We start from the raw sequence: 19,784 nt of genomic DNA, 5'->3' as shown, positions 1-19,784 counted from the left end.
GTGAAGCTTCATCTGTATTTACAGCTGCTCCCCGTTGCTTGCATTGCCGCCTGAGCTCTGCCTCCCAACAGATCAGCAGCAGCGTTAGACGCTCATAGGAGTGCAAACCCTGCTGTGAACTGCACCTGCCAGGGATCTAGGTTGGACACTCTTTAGGAGAATATAATGCCTGATAATCTCTCACTGCCTCCCATCACCCCAAGTTAGGACTGTGTAACTGCAGGAAAACGAGCTCAGGGCTTCCACTGATTCTTCATTATGGTGCACTGTATAATTATTTCACTATATATTGCAATGTAATAATAAAGTGCACAATAAATGTAATGTGCTTGAATCATCCCAAAAGCGTTCTCCCCACCTCCACCCTGGTCTGTGGAAAAAACTGTCTTCCACAAAACCAGTCCCTGATGTCAAAAAGGTTGGGAACCACTGTCTTATATGATATATAAAGTGCAAGTTCTATGTGTCCCAGAAAAGGATTTTAAAGGTAATTCAGGGTGTGTATCATGGCGTGTATCTTATTATATATTAGTAATACTTTGTGTAAAGTGCCTCTCCCTGTTCTGTTGGATTTATCTTTGAAGTAGCTTATAAAGGTAAAGATACGAGTATAGAAAACATTCCTTCACTGGCCCTATTTTATAAATGAAGGAACAGAGACTGGATGCAACATGTGGCAGATTATGCGAAAAATCTACTAGCTAAGCAAACGTAAACATTCCTTCACTGGCCCTATTTTATAAATGAAGGAACAGAGACTGGATGCAACATGTGGCAGATTATGCGAAAAATCTACTAGCTAAGCAAACGTAAGACTTCAGGTTCCCTGGATTCCAGTACAGTTGACTTCCCCATCTGAAGTTATACCTGAGCACAATAGGTTTTAATCGTCAGATTATAATGGTTCCTTTTACTCTGATAATATTGCTGATATTTCTAGAAATAACTTGTTCATCCATTTATTAATCTCATAAACCCCTGACTTGGGGAAAGGGAGTGGAAAGTGGTGAGAAATGGGGCTGCAACCATCATCAGGAAGCCAGAACCTCCACTGCCTGGAGAGTTCAGTTCAGTGTCAGGCCTTTGTCTTGAGGGCAATGGGAAACCATGCAAAGGTATTTAAGTTGGGGGAATGTGGTGATCAGCAGCACTTGGCAGCAATTACCCTGGGCTGGAGTGGGTCTGACAGCAATGGGCAAATCTCGGGGCAGGAAATCCAGTCAGAAGATCATGACGATAAAGCAGGTGAGAGACGACGGTGTCTCAAGGGCAAAGGGGTTCCCATCAAGACATGAGAACGGCCACATCGTTCTTTCCCCAATACCACTGTTTCTAGACTTTTCCTTCTAGGAGGTCTGCAAATGTCTGTTATCGGGGGGAAAATCCGGCCCTGCTATTTCTCCAGCCTTCTCTTGTTCCCAGTCCGGCCCTGCCGCTTTAACATTCAGGAATGAGAGTGCAAGCAGAAGGCCCAGGTCCCCGCGGGTCCCAAAGCCCGGATTCCACAGCCTGTGAGGATCCCTTGCGCATAGAGGGGGACGAGGCCACTGGCACTACGTCGTGACTTCACCAACAACCTGCAGTTCTCGTTAATGAGATTTCGCCAGGCCCCTTGGACTAACGCCAGGATTCTCGGTGCCCGCCCTCAGCGCTCTGAGATTAGACAATGCTCCACAGGCCGCAGCTCTCTGTTGACCATCCGCAGCGCCGAGACCCGCGCACACAAACCTGCGGCCGCTAGCTCTCCCACAAGGCCGAGCGCGGCCAAAGGGCAGCCCCGCCCCTGCCACCTCCTGCAGCTCTATTGGCTAATTCACCTGCCACTCAGCCGCGCGACCTCGGCCTCGGGCCTGGAGGAGGGATCCCAAATCTCGTCTCGGTTCGGCTCCTGCTGCCTAGCTTCTCCTTGACGTTTACTGTGTTTGGCATCTCTGTTCCAATGCCAGCAGCCGTTTCGCGACCCACGGCGGACTTGCATAAACACTTTCTAGTTGGAATCTCACCCTGCGAGGTGGGCAGGGTGGTGATATTCCTGTTTGACGCCGACAGAAGTAAGAGAGATTGACTCAGAATCATGTGGCGGGATTTTAAAGGGGGATCTTAGTAGTGACTCCAGACAGACCCGTGTTTTCTGCTTCTAGCATGAACTACGTCATTAAACACTTCTGAATTTATTTTGTCTGTGAAATGGGGAAAAGATAGCCACCTTGCATAACTGGTGAAGAATTCGTAAACTAACAGAAGAATCTGGTAAGAGGACTGGCCCGTGGTCGGCTCTCGGTGGTGTGTGTGGGGCTATGAACATTCCCAGGTCTTCTGACCTCTAGTCTGGGACTCTTTCTGCTAAACTAGCGATTCTCAGAGGCCCAGAGACTTCGGGAGATCCGGGGGCATCTTCAAGGGGATCCCTGAGTTCTAAACTGCAGAGGAACACTCTTAAGAGGGATAATAAATATTTCCACCATATTATTACGGATAATATATATACTGTCATCTATTTGCCAAAGACTGTTGTAAGTGCTTGTATACATTAAGTCACTTAATCTTTACAGTGAACACTACGGTACATCCTATTATAATTCCCATTCTACAGGCAAATAAACTGAGGCACGGAGACATTAAATACCTTTCCAGCTAAAAAGTGTGGGAGCTGTTTTATGTTCATGCAATCTAGCTGATAAAGCCACACACATTAGTGTTTGTACTATATATTATTGTGCAAGAGGTGTCTTTGATAATGATTCTTGAGTCACCATTTACAAGATGCCTCTGACTTTTATTAAACTCTCAAAGGGCAGGAGAAAAAAAAAATGCAGAGGAACCTAAACCCTAAATCAGAGACAGACTACATGCAGATGTACAAATGGAAGATTAGAAACCCAAGTTGTGGGTACCATGTTTGGAATTCCGTTTTAGCTGAGTGCTTTGAACTATCACGTCCCTTGGTGGCTCCCTGGAGCTGCCCACTAAGGAAGAACGATTGAGTGACAGGATTGGAATGGAATGTAGCCATCATCTTATCTGACCACACAGACACCTCCCAGCAGATGAATGCATCACCTTCCACATGATAATTTTGAAGACTTTCTGAGAAAGTGATAATATTAGCCTGTTACCTCACAATCACAAGGAACAGTACAGTGACTACAAACCCTATGTGCCTTATTCAACAGATGTCACAGAATAAAGAAAAAGACTGGGAGAGAGATGGGAGCTGATAGACCAGAGGAGACCAAAGACTTAAACTGAAGACTAAACCATGGGAAATGGGAGCAAGAACTTATTTGTTTAGAGGGTGAAAAGAGTGAATTTGCCTACAGGGCAAATCTGGAAGCAGCTCTCCCTGGGAGGCAGGTTAGAGTTCCTACTAAGGTGTCCTTGGCCTCTGCAGTGGTGGTGACCTTGAACTACACAGCACACTTGCACACTCAGCTTCTGAATGTCCAGAGCAGTCCTGAGTCTTGCCTGAGAAAAATACTCAGGTTCTTGGGCTTTGCCTCTCCCTTCTGCCTTCTTTTCCTCCACCTTTCCAGGTCAGCCTGGGGAATATGGGGTGTGAGGAGGGAGGTGAGTGGAGGCTGAGTTTTGACCAATGTTATATGACATTTGAACCTGACGGATGGCAAAAGGAAGATCCTTTGGGAGGCAGGCCTATGTTCTCATCCCTTTTCCTGCCCCTTTGATTCAGATAGCTGTCAATCATTGTCTCTGGGGCTGGTAAAGAACAGAGAGGGGCACCGGACAACATCAGCCAAGTAAAAGTAGTGCTGGGGGTTGGGTCCCAAGAGATCTGTCAACACATCCTGAAATGGTATTTTGAGTGACCAGAGAAAATGCAGTCTCCATGAAGGAGAGAAGTCTAGGGTGGTTCCTGCGGAGAAATATTGGTTGTGAGATTTAAGGGGTGAAAGTGACATAGACAGGAAATGAGGCAAGAGGCTGAGAGTCAGTGGCACCACTTGCTTTGGAAATGGAGCAAAGGCTGTGAAGCTCACAAAAGCTTGGTCCTGGGGTGAGGTGTGGGGAGGGTTGGCCACATAGGACAAGAGCAGGGCTGCAGAGTTAAAGGCCCAAGGACAAGCAATGTGACTCTCTTTCCAGAAAGATTGGGACCTCACCAAACTACCATCTCCCAAGCCCTTCCATCCAACAACTGGATATTCTCTCTATGGCATGAATAACAGTTATTGTGCCACTTGGTATACAAAGACAATTATTATACATTTGCTTTGTACTGGGCTTTTGCTAACTGGCTGTTTAAGTGCTAACCTTTCATAAGTGACTCTAAAAATGATGATTTCTGCACAGCTCTCTAAGCATTTTTGGACCCAGTCAGGAAAGCTGAAGGAAGCAGCAGGCTTAGCAGATCATTCTGAATAGCTTTGGAGACATAAGCCAGGGAGACCCAGAATGAGGTAAGGAAACCAGTCTTCATTTGAATATGGACACTTTGATGTTTACCTTGGCACCATTGGTATTGAGCACGTTTGTTAAGTATTAGTTTGAACCGTCTGAATGATGTGCTGATATTCAGCTGTTTTTGATGCACAAAACATAGCAATTTCCTATGGCTGAATCTGATAAAATCCTGAGGTAATATGATACTCTAAGAGATGTTAACTTAGTTGACTAGGGGAGAAAACTGAGGAACTTTGGGGACCTAGGTCTCTAGGAGTGAGTGTTCCCAATTATAAAACAATTCATTAAAAAGAGGCTTGCAGGATCTCCAGTTAAAAATTCTAGTTTCATATATTTATTCATTCATTGCAACAACATCAAAAATCATTGAGCATCTCCCATGTGTCAGCCACTGTGCTAGAAAGAGAGAATAAAATGATGGTCACTGCCCTGAAGGAACACACAGAATAGCGGGAAAGGAGTGAGGATGGTGCAGTGGACAGGACTACAGGGAGGGCCCTGGGGAAACAGAAGAGGAACAGAGAGAATGATTCTGGGGAAGGAAAGGAGGAAGAGCAGGAGAGATGTGGTCTTAGCCAGAGGAGGTTTTGATGTGGGAAAGGCAAGTAATAATTAGCCAAATAGGCAAGGCAGGAAGGAAAGTTCCAGACAAAACCAGGCAGAGATGACCATATGATTTAAAGAAACAAGTTATATTTAGAGTGAATATAGTGTATTAAGTCTACAGAAAGGCATTTATCAAAGGGCTTTAGGCATCTCCAAGTCAGGAACCATGTCATATTTATGTTCATATAGTCAGTGTTGTGTCCAGGACCATACCTAGCACATGGTAGGTGCTTGGTAGATACTGAAATAAACTGGCCTGAGGCAAAAAGCCTGAAATTGAAATATACCACAAATTTAAAAGAACCTGTTTCTTTCCTGCTCCCATTAGTCTGAATTGATGAGGTTTCAATGTATTACTTGAAATGTTATGCACGAAAACATTCATTTGCAACCTATCTCTAGAAAGAGATGTGGTTATGTAACCTTTTAATCTGTGTGTCTAAGTAGATATCAAAAGTATGTCTTGCCTTGAGGGCTTTCCTAAATCTGTTCAATGCTGCTATAATAGAATACCTAAGCCTAGGTAATTTATAAAGAAAAGAGTTTTGTTTAGCTCACAGCTCTGCAGTCTGGGAAGTACGAGAAGCATGGTGCCAACATCTGCTCAGCATCTGGTGAGAACCACGTGCTGGGTTAAAAAACACGGCAGAGAAGGTCACAGGGGAAGCGAATACTTGTGAAGAGAGGCAAAACCTAAGGGACTCTGGGTTTTATACCAACGCACTCTTTTGGAAATAAATCCACTCTCACAAGAACTAGTCTAGCCTCCCCAGAGCAGGAACTCAGTCACTTGGTGAGAACCATGACAAGTCATTCATGAGGGATCTGCCCCCATGACCCAAACACCTCCCATTAGGCTCCACCTCCCACCACCACTGCAATGGGGGTCAAATTTCAACATGAGTTTGGTGGGAACAAATAAACCATATCCAAACCATAATACAGACTTTTTCAGTTCCTTATTTTGAATATTTAGTGTGTACTCTCCATAGGCCAGGTGATGTAACAGGCTTGTGACCACAGTGGTAAATAAGGCAAATATAGACCCTGCCTTGAGAGAGTTTAATATTTAGTAGATAAAGCAGTTATTATCTGTTAATTTGCCTGGATGAATCAGGGAAGGCTTTCAAATGGAGCAGCCTCTGGAAGATGAGGGCATTCCATGGAGGAAGGGCGGCATATGCGCCAGCATGGAGGCAGGAGGAGACAGCATGATGTACCTGGAAAAGAACAAATAATGAGTGCTACACGGGGCTATTGGAAACGAGGAGGAAATGTGGAAGAAGAAGTTAAAAAGGTGGGCAAGGGTTAGCTCTTGAAGTGTCTTGAAAAGGAGTTTGTGTTTTATTTTGTAGTCAAAGAAGAGCCATTGGAGGATTTTAAACCAGGAACCGAAAATAGAGTCTGAAAATAGAGGCGCAGAGATTGGTAAGTTGGTGGTTGCCAATCAGTGGTCCAAGGAAAAGACAGATAAGCAGAGCCGTGATCAGCACCAGAGAGGAGGCAACAGAAGGGAGATGCTCAGGATACAATCGATGGGCTTCAAGAGTGACTGGACGTGGGGCACTGGAGAATAAGTGACATGGAGAGATCTAGATTGACCTCTGGGCCTACAGCTCAGGAAAGTGGGTGGGAGGTGGCATTCAGAGAGACCAGGAGCACTCCTCATCTTTCAGAGCCCAGCACATGATCAACAACAGCTGACTTATGAGTAAGATCTTGAGGTCCTTGAAACATCAAAACACTGATATTTTTAGAATTTTACATTCTTACTGCCCAAGGAAACCCCTTGCAAAGAAAAAAAAAAAAAACCTTAAGAAAAGTAAAAGTATTTAAAAGGCTCCAACTTCTCCAAAACACCTCCTCTTTTCTTACTCTCCCAATTGTACAGTCAAAGCAATAATAGCAGCCACATATTAAGTCATTACCATCTATAGCCAAATAACTACAAAACCACAAGAGGGCAATGAAAATGGCCGTAAAGGCACAGATTAGTAATTAGTTTCCCATTAGCACCAGCTACACTAATGTCAACATAGAACAATTAACATTCCTAACCTCATAATTAGGCTATAACCTCTGCATGTCTTGCCAGAGTAGATTGATGAATGGCATAGGAGGAATAAGCAATAATAAGGCAGCCGTGCAGTGAGACCACTGCATCCTGACCTTGTCTGCGGGTGATCCACAGTGCTGCTGGATAGAAAGGCAGTGGGAGAACTCGGTTGTGATTTCCACTGATCTAGCCAGTCCCCTGCTAAAAACCATCTAATTCAGCTGTACTTTCTTTGAGTCCCAGGAAGTGAGTGTTTGAGTGGGAGAAAAGCTACAGCAGTAATAACACAGAAGGCAGAGTCATTTTGCATTTATATATCTTTATTCTGTCCATCACTAGGCAACCATTCTTTGTGCTTAAAACTACACATCTTTGTACATGTGACACCTTCTTCTTTGAAGTAACCACTTTGGTTTGCAGTGTGCTAAGGGATATCTATTCTATTTATTTCTGTTTAGGTCAACCGCAATGAAGACCAATCCATTTGACCTCCATCCTGGCTCATCTCCTCTGTGTTCTCATAGCATCATATTACAGAATGGATCACAAACGCCTCTGCAGTTGCCTATTTATTTGTCCGTTTCTCCCTCCAGACTGTGAGTTCCCAGAGGGCATGTCTTATCTATGTTAGTAGCTACATCTCCAGTACCTGGCTTTGTGGACAACACTCCATAAATGTTGGAGGAATGAATGAATGAATGAGTGAGTGAGTGAGTGAATGTTTTCCCTGAAATTCAAGCCTTGGTGGTTGAACTTGTGATTATTTGGTTTACGGAACAAGCTAGGCTGATTGAATTGACTTGGGCAGGCAGAATTAGGCAAAATGTAACACAAAGAAGATGAGTACACCAGCCTTGCTGATTGAAGAGGTTAGCTGTGGATGAGCCAAGTGCCAGCTGCCAGCTGCAGTTGCAAGGCCATGTTCTTCTTCTAGCTAAGAACATTTCGTGGCAGAGACTCACTCAGGGGTCTGAATATCAGAATCACAACCAGAAAATGGCATTATTGCACAGGCAAAAAGTTGGCGGCTGTCTCCAAGTAACAGTGTCTAAGTTAGGTTCCCTAGAAGCAGAGTCTAAGAAAAGGACTCTTGGTCAAGTGATTTACTGAGGTCATGCTCTCAGGAGAAAGGGAGTGAGAGGAGCCTAATAGGCAGGGAGAAAAGCTAGAGGAGAGCTCAGCTGGAGACTGGCTGCAGCCTGATCACTTTGAGCTATGGGGTTGGCCAACCCTTTGTCTTTCTGTGTGGATCAGTCATTGGCTGTGGGCTATCCCCCTGGGGACAGGAACCATAACCTCCTAGTGAACACATCTCTTATTTCAGTAGAGAGCAATTCTCTGGAAAAGTGGGCAGCTGTGAACTGTTGACACTCAGTATCCAGAGCTGGAGGATGGGTGCATGGCTGGTAAAGGTGCTCTGGGCATGGCACCTCCAGCATCTACAAGAGTTGTATTGTGTAAAATATTGTTACAGTCACTTCTCAAAAAAAGACATTTATGCAGCCAACAGACATATGAAAAAATGCTCATCATCACTGGTCATTAGAGAAATGCAAATCAAAACCACAGTGAGATACCATCTCACGTCAGTTAGAATGGCGATCCTCAAAAAGTTAGTACACAACAGATGCTGGAGAGGATGTGGAGAAATAGGAATGCTTTTACACTGTTGGTGGGACTGTAAAGTAGTTCAACCATTGTGGAAGACAGTGTGGCAATTCCTTAAGGATCTAGAACTGGAAATGCCATTTGACCCAGCAATCCCATTACTGGGCATATACTCAAAGGATTATAAATCATTCTACTATAAAGACACATGCACACGTATGTTTATTGCAGCACTATTCACGATAGCAAAGACTTGGAACCAACCCAAATGTCCATCAATAATAGACTGAATAAAGAAAATGCAGCACAGATACACCATAGAATACTATGCAGCCATAAAGGAGGATGAGTTCATGTCCTTTTCAGGGACGTGAATGAAGCTGGAAACCATCACTCTCAGCAAACTATCACAAGAACAAAAAACCAAACACCGCATGTTCTTACCCGTAAGTGGGAGTTGAACAATGAGAACACATGGACATAGGGAGGGGAACATCACACACTGGGGCCTGTTGGGGGGTGGGGGGCTAGGGGAGGGATAACATTAGGAGAAATACCTAATGTAGGTGACAGGTTGATGGGTGCAGCAAACCATCATGGCACGTGCATAACTATGTAACAAAACTGCATTCTGCACACGTACCCCAGAACTTAAAGCATAATGAAGAAAAAAAGAGTTTAAAAAAAAAATATTGTCATAGCAATCACTACTGATTATTGAGCACCTACTATATGCCAAGTGCTGTGATAATTAGATGTATTTGCTCAGATACTCCTTTGGATACACCTGTTAGAAAGGTAATATATTAGCATTTTCATCTGACAGATGAGGAAACTCAGATTCATGCTTAGAATAATTCCTTTCTCTGTCTACATTCCTATGATAGAATCAGGATAGTGCTCATCCAACTGGCCTGAATTCCATGCATTCATTCTATTAATGAATTCCACCAATGCTTTTGAGCACCTATTACGTACCAAGACTAGGCTAGGCCCTAGGGATATATATCAGTGAAACGATAGTCTTGGATCTTGTCCTCAAAGGATAGGACTAAGCCTCAGGCCTAGATCCAATGTGATCTAATTAAAAAATATTATTTGGACATCTGCTATGTGCATTCTGATTCACCATGCCCTGATCGAGAAAGCATCCAGACCCCATGCCTCTGTAAAAGTCCACTTGAATCCCTCACGTAAAACATGCTACTGGATTGGGAAAACTTGTTTTCAAGACTTCATACAAACCAAGCACGGCAGGCACTCTCCCTGTGCATGAAGATTAAACTTGGTGATCTCTAAATTCCCTTCCAGCTATCACATCCTCAGATTCCCATCTCTGACCATCCACAGTACTCATGGCTACACCTTTGCTGGGGACTGTGACGGTCTGTTTTATGTGTCAACTTGGCTAGGCTGTAGCCAGTTACTCAATCAAACACTTATCTAGGTGTTGCTATGGCAATATTTTGTAGATATGATTAACATCTACAATCACTTGACTTTAAGTAAAGGAGATTATTGTCACTAGTATGGGTGGACCTCATTCAATCAGTGAAAAGCCTTAGAAACAAAACTGAGGTTTCTCTGGGGAAGAAGAAATCCTGCCTGTGGAGTGTACCTTCACCTCTGCCTGAGTTTCCAGCCTGCCAGCCTTCACTACAAATTTTAGACTTTCAAGCCACCCGCACAATCACTTAAGTCAGTTCCTTGAAATAAAACTCTCTCTCCCTCTTTCTCAACACACACACGCGTGCACACACACACACACACACACACACACCCCTCTCCTCTTGGTTCTGTTTTTCTGGAGAACCCTGAATGACACAGGGACTCACCATGTACTTTTCTTCTTGTAAAATTGTCTGGTATATACAGTTTTACAGCTTCTGATGTGCATAGTTATGGCCCATCCAGGTTACTAGTAGGTAGATGAAGCCCATGCTTAGAACACCAACAAAACAAGGGTACCAGAACACGAGAAAAGCTCATCTTCAATTCAATTAACTTAACCAGAGTTTTGCAATAAGAACATGCAGAAATTTTGCTTACACATAAATTCTGTTTTCTTTTTTTAAGCATCTGTTTATGGGTGGGAAGGACTATAATCATTTCAGGTTGGAGCCCCTAAATGTATTAATCCAGCTCTGTACATCTCCAAGTAGAATATAAGGTCCATGAGGTCAGAGGCCAAGCCTTGGTTTGTTTATTAGCTGTAGTACCCAGTATGATGTTTTACAGATAATCACATACATAGGAGGTGCTACATCAACCTACTATTTTCCTTTTGTTTTATTATCCAGAATATGTTAACTTTGGGAAATGGGAAAAACAGGCTCAGAGAAATGCAAATTTGTTTGTTTTTAGGAAAATTGATTTACCATCTCCAAAGGAGAGGCTGCTTCCTCCATATGGCTAGATTTATTATCTGGAAAGCAGTCCAGAAACCAGCCCTTCTCTTGTTTCTGTGTCCATTGGCAGGTGCTGGGAGTCCAACTGACTGACATGTGTCAGGCTTTGTGAGTGTTTTAAGAGAGATTCATTTTGCAACAGCACATAGGCAGGCTGTCCCAAGCCAGCAGCAAGCATTGTTGGCAGTGGAAGGGATTAAAAGGACTATTGCAGAGACTCAGAGTCTAAACTCTTTCTTGAACACAACCTGGAATAGCAGTGTGATGTGTAAACAGCAGGTGTCCAGTAAATTTGTGTTTATAGGCCAGCTGACCTTTGACCCCTAAATGATTAACACCCCTGATGGAGTACGTAGAAAGGGGTCCAGATCCTTAAGCAAGTAACTTCTGCTTCAGGTGAGAATCTATCAACTTGAAAAGAGTTGTTTTGACCATAAAAAGGGACTTCAGGTTGAGTCCAGCCTGTGGTAGGAAACTTCCACTAACTTGAGTGTGCACCCTGGTGTGTCTCATCCCCAACCAGAGACAAAACTGGTCATGCAGCCTAGCATTACAGAAATAGAGGATAGAACTCAGAGCCCAAGAGAAATATGTGGAAAGGCTTCCAGAATAAGAAAATTAGGAGAATTATAAGACAACTGTGTGTAGGGTACCCGAAAGGCATTGAAGAGAGAAAAGCAACATAAGAGCTGAATGAACTCCATCTCCCATGCATCTCTGAAAGGTTTTCCTGCAACTCTAGTAATGTTGCCCACTTTCCTGTGGGCCTTGTTGGCCCTGGCCTTCCCTCCTTCCATCTGGTCCCCTCCACACTGGCCAGAGTGAGGCTGTCTACGTCCTCTGTCTACCTAGAACCGGTTATGTAAAGCCCACATCCTTCACAGGACACTCAGAAGCTTTCAGAACTAGCTATTCTGAGCCTCTCTCCAGCTGCATCCCCTCACTACGCCTTGCCCCAGATGCTCTTTGGTCGCACAGAACTACTTCGTATTACTTTAACTACTCCATGCCCTTTCAGCTTCCAGGCCAAAAATGCCTGCAGCCAACCTTTCAAAAGTTCACCAACCCTTCCAGGCCTAATTCAAAGCTAGCTCCCATCCCCTCTGGCTGAATCCATCAGCCTTTCTTTGATGCTTTCCTAATACTCCCTACTCTCCATGGATATTGTATTCCAATTATTTTTATAGTATATTCACACTTCAATTCTCAGCAGAATGTGAGCTCTTCAAAATCTCTGGGCAATGGTCCATTATTTTTAAAATTCTTGGTGCCTTGTTCCATACTTGTCACTTAGTGGGTCTTCAATAGAGTTAGATAAATGAAGTATTCAACCGAGTGACCGATATTGCCAAGCCTGCCCTGCAGCTCACACTCCGGAATTTCTCTTAAGCTCTTCCTCCGTTTCACCCCATCTGAAAATTGATGCTCGTTAGTGTGTCCGATGCTACTGCCGCAGATTTCCATATATGCCCTTTGCCTTCCACACAGACTCTGTGCTCATGTTGCAGGAAAATAAGCTTCACAGGCTGTACGCATCCAGTGCCAAGCAATGTGAATATGGGGTGTCCAATAAACACTGATTACGTTAATGATTTGTGATATTTTTCTGCCATTCAGTCATGTGCTTTGAGAAAAGAGATAATGGCACAGGGTCAAAGGCCGATCTGAATTGCAGGGAAATCCACTTGTTGGTTGGGGGCATTAGGTGCACCCTCTGCCTTCCTGCAGTCATTCTCTATCCACTGTGGGTGGGTGGCCCTCAGACACAAAGGGATCTATCCCACTGCAGGGCCCTGTTTGTGGAGGGGCTGATGAGTGACCTTTCTCAAGTCAGGTATAGCCCTTAGGCCAGGAGAGAAGCTAGAAACATGCTGTGGCGCCCAGTTCCAGGTCTCCAAAAACCTTGCCTCATTTGAGTGGGGGTTGCTCTTCAGATTGAACTGAGGTGTAATTCAGCTTAAATCAACATTCAGGACGAGCCATAACTAATGACAGCTTTTCATTGCTGCTCTAGCTCCATAAGCAAGATTATCTTAGCAATTAGAGGGTAATTATTGCCTACAATCAGAAGGGGAGAAGTGTCAGAACAAGGCCGGCAGAAGTGGTCACATGGTGGATAATTTATTAGATGGTGAGTGGCTGTTTTTCTCTCTCCAGGCCTTTGTGAGAAAAACACCCAAATGCCACAAGTGCATCCCCAGGGAGCTGCAGGGTGGCAGGAGCCGAGGATGCAAAAACATAATTGCCTTCTATCTACTCTGATTTGAGCTTCATCAAATCCTTTGGCTCCCAAGGTATTCTGCAGCAGATGTGTGCACAATATTCCAGCACTGGGACTTGTGTCTGCGGGTACTGCTGGGGGCCCAAGAGTCTGAGGGTCTGCAAAGCCTCCAAGTCCTTCCCCTTCCTCCCAGGCCTCAGGGCCTGTGCTGGCCACCCTCCTATACAACCCTTACTTAGCATTCTTGCTAAGTTCTTTGGGGGCTCCAACCTTGACTCTTTTCATTCCACGCTGATTTCTTCTGGGCTCTGTGCCTCGGGGGAGAACTTGCAAGGCTAGTAATAAAGAAAGAGCACTCATGATTAAAAAAATGAATTTTCCTGTCTTAGGAGAGAACAGCAGAGCTTAAGGGCTTTCATAGGATTCTGAACAGCCACCTGTCTTGTCCGGCCATTGTCCACCCATGCATCCATCCATTCAGTAAAACTCTTTTGTGCTCACTGTGCTCAAAAAGCAAGAAGGTTTTGCCCCAAGGTAGTTCACAGCGAAGTGAAATACAGACTAGAAACCAGATAAGCACCATGAGGCGATTTGAAAGTAAAAGATCATTCTCCTCTACCACAAACCATGAGGACTTAGGGAGACATGGGTATACACACACCCTCCCCGATGACAAAGCAATAGCTTATACATGGGATTTCAGCTTCCCTGGAGGAGCTAAATAAGTGAACCTACTAATGCCAGTGTTTGGTCACATAGAAGGCACTGAAAAACCTATGGTGACCAAAAAGGTCAGTGGTTGCCCCACCCTCCAACACTCACCCATATACACACACTCTTTTCTGATTTGACCAAGCCATTCTATTGCACCTCTCTGACACAATAGGCTGTTTCATACCTTTGCTATCTTTATGTTTGTCTTCCAGGGCTGCTTGGTGAGACCTCAGCAGCTTTGCAACCTGCTTTTCTAGAGACCTCTCCAGAATCTCCTGGCCAGGTCAACCTCTGCCATTACTGTGCATTGTCCAAATCTTCCTTGCACTCAGCACCCTGGAGCATGTATGTGTGACCTCAGGCCAGCCAGTGAATGTGCACTTGGAAAGTTCACTCATCCTTAAATCCATGAGGCCCAGAACAGAAACAATCAGATGTTCTGAAAAAGTATCAGTATTAAGTACTCAAGTATCTTCTTGTTAAAATATTCTTCTTGATCTGTCTCTCATATTCAATCATTCACTAACTCAATTTCAGACATTTATTGAGCACCTACTATGTGCCAGATATTATGATCAGCCTACCTGTCATGGTCTCTTTTGGAAAGAATCTTCTAAACCTGCATCTTAAAATTACCTTTGGGGGTTGTGCTGATAGTGTGTATTCAAGTCTTGTGGTGAACAGGAGGAAAAATACATCATCTTACCTTTGCAGAGGTTATTTATTTTTTATAAAGCATCTTCAAACCCTTTGGTTAAGACCTCTCACAGTTGAGCAAGTAGAGTTGTCCTGAATTCTAATATAGGGAACCATGGGAGGCAACATGGTTTGAAAATCTGAGCTGTGTGTCTTCTCTGGAGAGAGCACATGCATCCACTAGCTCCTGACTCCACTTTGAAACAGGGATGAATAATAAATGGCATCAGTGCCACTCAAAGAGTTGTAAGTGGCAGCAAGCTATTCCTCTGCCTAATGATCACTTTGTGTATTCATTTTCCTCTTTTCTCATTTTGATCTCTCCCATTTCCTATCTTCCCTTGCTTTCTGCTTTCTCTCTTTCTGATGACTTTATCCTCCCATACATTCATGCCCTTGAAGGGCATTACTTAACACCCGCCACTAGGCACTCAAGAGGTTTGCTTCCCCTTTGCTTCTAGGCTGGATTAAACCCACATTCCAGCATGTGGTATGGGAGGCAGGGAGGGCCAGAACTGGCACAGCCTCTGTGTCTTCAGGCTGCTGATCATTCCATTCCACACCACACTTTCTGAGGTGAACGAGCTAAACCAGTGGCACAGGTCTGAACTATAAACAAGGCAGCACCCAGGAACAGGCCATTGTTGCTTTGTCTGGGTTGAGCACTCAGCTTTGTACAAGTCAGACAAGACACCTGAACATGGAGCCTGGGCTCCTGCCCAGGGTTTCATTCTCACTGTCGCTAAGCCACAGAATGGGAGCAGAAAGGCAATGCTTGCTTTCAACCGCCGTGCACACAGAAAATCCTCCTCAGCCCAGCATCAGCTTCCCTAAACACCACCCAGAGGGCAGTGAATATTGATTGACTGGTCCTGATTTATTGGAGCAGAAGAGGAAAAGAAATGACAGGCCCTAAATGTCAAGGCAAGGAGGAGTGTGGCCTGGCCGTAAAGAGAGCCCAGAGTGTGCACTGGGATAGGTCACATGACTAGGATTCTCAGGCCAGGAGAGACCAGAAGCCAATTCAAGTGGGAGGTGTCAGAAACGCAAAGTCGGCTGTAAAAATGTCAAGAGCAAGGCAGGGAATAAGGCAAAGGGAAGAGTGCCTTCTGTTTTGTGGGAGGCAGGTTACAAAATGTTAGGAGTGCACATTTACTTTCATGTGTCTGTTTGGTTGCAAGTCGAATGTGTTGTCTGCTGGAGCTCGGGAGAACTGATGGGAATGCATCATCCAGAAACTGGATCCTACCCCAGGGAGTTCTGATACTACCTTCCTATGCTGCAGAAGACTCTCCTGCTGCAGCACTAAGAGAAATTTAGATAGTAAGTCAATCCAGACATGCGCCGTGAAAGTGAGCTCTTACAGGCGTGGCTTGCTCAGTGAAAGGTAATGAGGAGTAGCTGAGGCTGCACCTGCTCAGGAGCCCATGTGCTCAACAAGAAAACTCCAAGCTTGCTTCAATTTGGCATTGTTTTTAATGAACATTCACTGTTTTAATTCCATTCACTGTTTCTTATTTATTTGAGATGGGGTCTCTGTCACCCAAGCTGGAGTGCAGTTGTCATCTTAGCTCGCTGCAGCCTCAAACCCCTGGGCTCAAGTGATCCTCTCACCGTAGCCTCCCCAATTGAGACCACAGGCATGCACCCATCTTCATTCTGTTTCTTATCCTTGCTGGCCTATTGGAGGGGTCCTCCTGGAGATGAGATTCTTCCAACCTGGAAAACTCTGTAATTATTTCTACCAGAGCCACAGTCTTCCTGGCCAGTGGCTGAAAGGGGGCAATGCCCAACATGGAAATGCATACCTGCCACTCAGCAGGAATCTGGCAGGGCTGAAAACCCACCACATACAAGGCACTCTCAGGAGGCAGGAACCGGGCCACTGTCTTAGTTTCGATTCCTGACACAGGAATCTAGATGCAAATGTTTACTGGGGATATGATCCCCAGAAACACAGTGAGGGATTGGAGAAGCAAGATAGAGAGAGGCGGGTTAGCCAATAAAGGGGGTATTCATGAGCGGGATGCTGCACATAGCACTTGGGTTTTACTTGCCCTGGAGTCCCTCTCAAAGGCTCAGTAGAAAACACATCGATTTTCCTGTTGGCAGGAGGTTAAAAAAAAAAAAGACTTTATTATTTTTTTTAAACCAGTTCCATCCTTCATTGGTTAAGGGTTGCTCCAGGCACCTTTAACTCTGATGCTCTTCTGGGCTTCCCCATGCAGGGGCTTAACAAATTTCTGTGGCCAGAGAGAGTCATCAGGCAGAGATGCAGAAGCATCTCTGGGTAAGAAGCCACAGTGTATCCATGAAGCTGCAGATGACCTGCAAGGGAACCTGTTCCATCCACCTGCAACAGCCATCATGACAGTAATGTCTTCTCATCTGTGTGCCCAGACATGTGCACATGTGCATGCACACACACACACACACACACTCACACACACACAAATGCAAATTGTTGTACCCTTTTCTCATTTGCACTTGCCCTCACCATGACCACGTAAAAATAGAGTCTCCAAATAGTCTCAGCCCTGCTGAGCCATATAGCCTTGCCTTGCAATATGAGCAAGTAGAAACAGTATATGTAGCCTCCCAGGCCCCAGCTACTCCAATGCAAATCCATGCCAGTTTCTAACTTCAGCCCAGCTGGAAAGGCTAGGACTTGCATTGACTGTTTTCCTTAAGCCCTGCTGAAGGGCAACATGGGGTGATGGGAAAAACTGGAACAGATGTCAGGAATTTGAGGTTTCTTGTGTCCTGTCTGCCAGTAAGTTACATAACTTCCTTAGTTGACTTTTAGAACCTAGTTTCTCCCTTGGTAGAACTAGAGTAATAATACCCGCCCTATTTGCCTCTAAGAGTTGTAGGAAGACCCAAAAGGAGCCAAATCACGTACCTGCGATCACCTTGACATGCCAGGGATATTCCTCGCAAAGCCTTATCCTGCTCAGTCTTCACCTAATTACACTGGTTTTAGGCTTGAAGCAGGGACCTTGCTGGCTGACCTCTCAAAGCCTCCCTTTCCCTTGTTCCCATGTGTAGCATTCTGTTTTGGGAGCACAGAATGTCCTCTGGTCTAGAGGAAGCTAAGCCACTGTTTGCAATCAGTCCAAGCAGATCAAGTTAAGGACCAGGCCATTTTGGAGGCACACAAGGAGTCCTCTTGGCAGATGGGCACGACCGGCTTGCTTGCAGCCTGAGTGGTGAACAGCCCCTTCCGTCTCTTCATTTGCTCATATCAAATAGCAAATTCCAGAATCACTACACAGGGTGGTGGATGGGGCAACACAACTTCCCCAAAATATTGATAGGCACCCATGAGGGCACCAGCTGTTGTGCCTAGTCTGTGTCATTAAGGCCTGAGTGATGTCAACAGAGAAGCCATTGTTCGCTGGACCTGTCCCCTCAGCTCAACCAGGGAGTGTTTGTTAGTCACTCAGGAAAAGCTGCCCTAAAAGGTGAGTGTGGTTCTCAAAGGTGGGAAAAACTAACAGTTCTTGAAGAGGATTCAAGGTTTATTGGACCATCAAATACTGGAGTTGATGCCGAAGTCTGTAACAATGGTAACAATACCCAACGTGTATTCATTGTGAGCTCAGCCAAGATCTCTGGGGAGTAACGAGGGGAAGGGTGTTGAGCCCTCTACATAGGCTCAGAAAGAAAGGTTCTCATCATCCATTTAGAAACAATGGAAGCAAAGGAACTCTCTGGGGCAGAAACTTTGTCAGTCAGGGAGAGGCTTGAAGGAGACTCTAAATGGGGCCCAGAATGAATTCCCATGTAAACCTAAAGAATGCTGATGGGGAGAAGCCACTGCTCATTCTCCCTTTTAAGCCAAATAATATCCTCCTGCCGGAACAGAGTTGTTCTTGGCACTTGGAAGTAAATGTGAGGAGGGAATCAAAACACAATGCCTGAGAAAGAAATCCATAAGAAATCTGAAGGCCAGGACGCGGTGAAAAGTAATAAAGACAGATGGGTCAGTGGCAGGAACAAAGATTAACTGTACCAGAGGAGATGGCGCTTTGGCTCTGAAAATAGGGATGAGCCAAAGCCGGAAGTGCTGCAGAGACACATGTGTCCTTCATTTCCACCCTGAAGGCTCAAAGGAAGGCTGCTGCCCAGCCACGCGTAAGCTGCAAGACAGGCTTCTGGAGGCTGGGGCCTCCTTGCCCTAATCCTGGAAGGATATTCCACGTCTAAATCACTGAAGCTTCATCCTGTGATGCAGAAGCTCTCCCCTTGTGAACAACCAACACAGGAAGTAGTGAAACCTGGTAGAGAGAATATTCTCTTTCACCACCTTCAGTTATACCAGAACTGCCTCCAGGGACTTTGGCAGGTTTGACAAATGGCAGAATAATTTAGAAGATTTTCTTTGTTGGCAAAGGAAAGCCAATGGTTGGGCACAAACATGCTGCTGCGGTTGTTTGTACAATGAAGCTCTAGATTGCAGGCAGAAATGTCAGGTTCCTTTCAGCTCTCTTCAGAGCTAATCTAGTTCCCATGTGCAAACTCAATCTGTAGCATTTGGGTAAAGAATACTCAGTCCTCTGCCATGACAAGAACAAATTCATCACCCACACCATACATTGTAGCTAAGGGCATCATTGTGCCCACATGAATCACCAGGCAGAGACGGCTGCCGACTCTGAAATTCTTTACTCATAGAAGACTCACGTACACTAATGCTGACTATTTACGCAAACACATTTCTCCAGGTGGCCTGGAGCAGTTTACAAGATGCTGGCTCATTCTTCATCATGTCACTTGGAGGGAGAGCAAAAGGTGGGGAAAGAGGAAGGGCCGGCATCATCATCTTCATTTTATGTGGGGAAACTGAGGCTCACACAAGCCGTAAAGTGAAATGTATAGACATTTATGAGTCAGAAATTGACCATGGAAGAGGCAAAATGAGCTCATCTGAATCATGAGTGGACTATGTCTTGCCCAACAATTTCATGCAGCTCTTCCAACACAACTGTTTTGATACAGCAGCTTCAAAACAAGCCAAAATTCAGACTCGCTGTATTTGGTTTATAACCAATTT

At 44.9% G+C, this 19,784-nt stretch overlaps 2 long non-coding RNA genes across 2 annotated transcripts; one reads left to right on the top strand and one right to left on the bottom strand.

Annotated features, from left to right (window-relative positions):
• Positions 1 to 1,914: 1,914 nt before the first annotated feature.
• On the top strand, positions 1,915 to 13,681 carry LOC105510445. Its single transcript, XR_001001563.1, has 5 exons — positions 1,915 to 2,283; positions 3,174 to 3,354; positions 6,381 to 6,453; positions 7,540 to 7,677; positions 13,255 to 13,681. It is a non-coding gene; the product is annotated as an uncharacterized LOC105510445 (long non-coding RNA).
• On the bottom strand, positions 6,069 to 18,020 carry LOC105510451. The gene is made up of 3 exons (XR_001001564.1): positions 17,631 to 18,020; positions 13,554 to 13,653; positions 6,069 to 6,245 (listed from the first exon to the last, which is right to left on the bottom strand). It is a non-coding gene; the product is annotated as an uncharacterized LOC105510451 (long non-coding RNA).
• Positions 18,021 to 19,784: the final 1,764 nt, after the last annotated feature.

This window comes from Colobus angolensis, unplaced genomic scaffold, assembly GCF_000951035.1.
Source record: "Colobus angolensis palliatus isolate OR3802 unplaced genomic scaffold, Cang.pa_1.0 Scaffold101, whole genome shotgun sequence".
Lineage (NCBI taxonomy): Eukaryota > Metazoa > Chordata > Mammalia > Primates > Cercopithecidae > Colobus > Colobus angolensis.
Note: the sequence above shows the minus strand (reverse complement) of the source record. Positions and strands in the feature narration are given on the sequence as shown.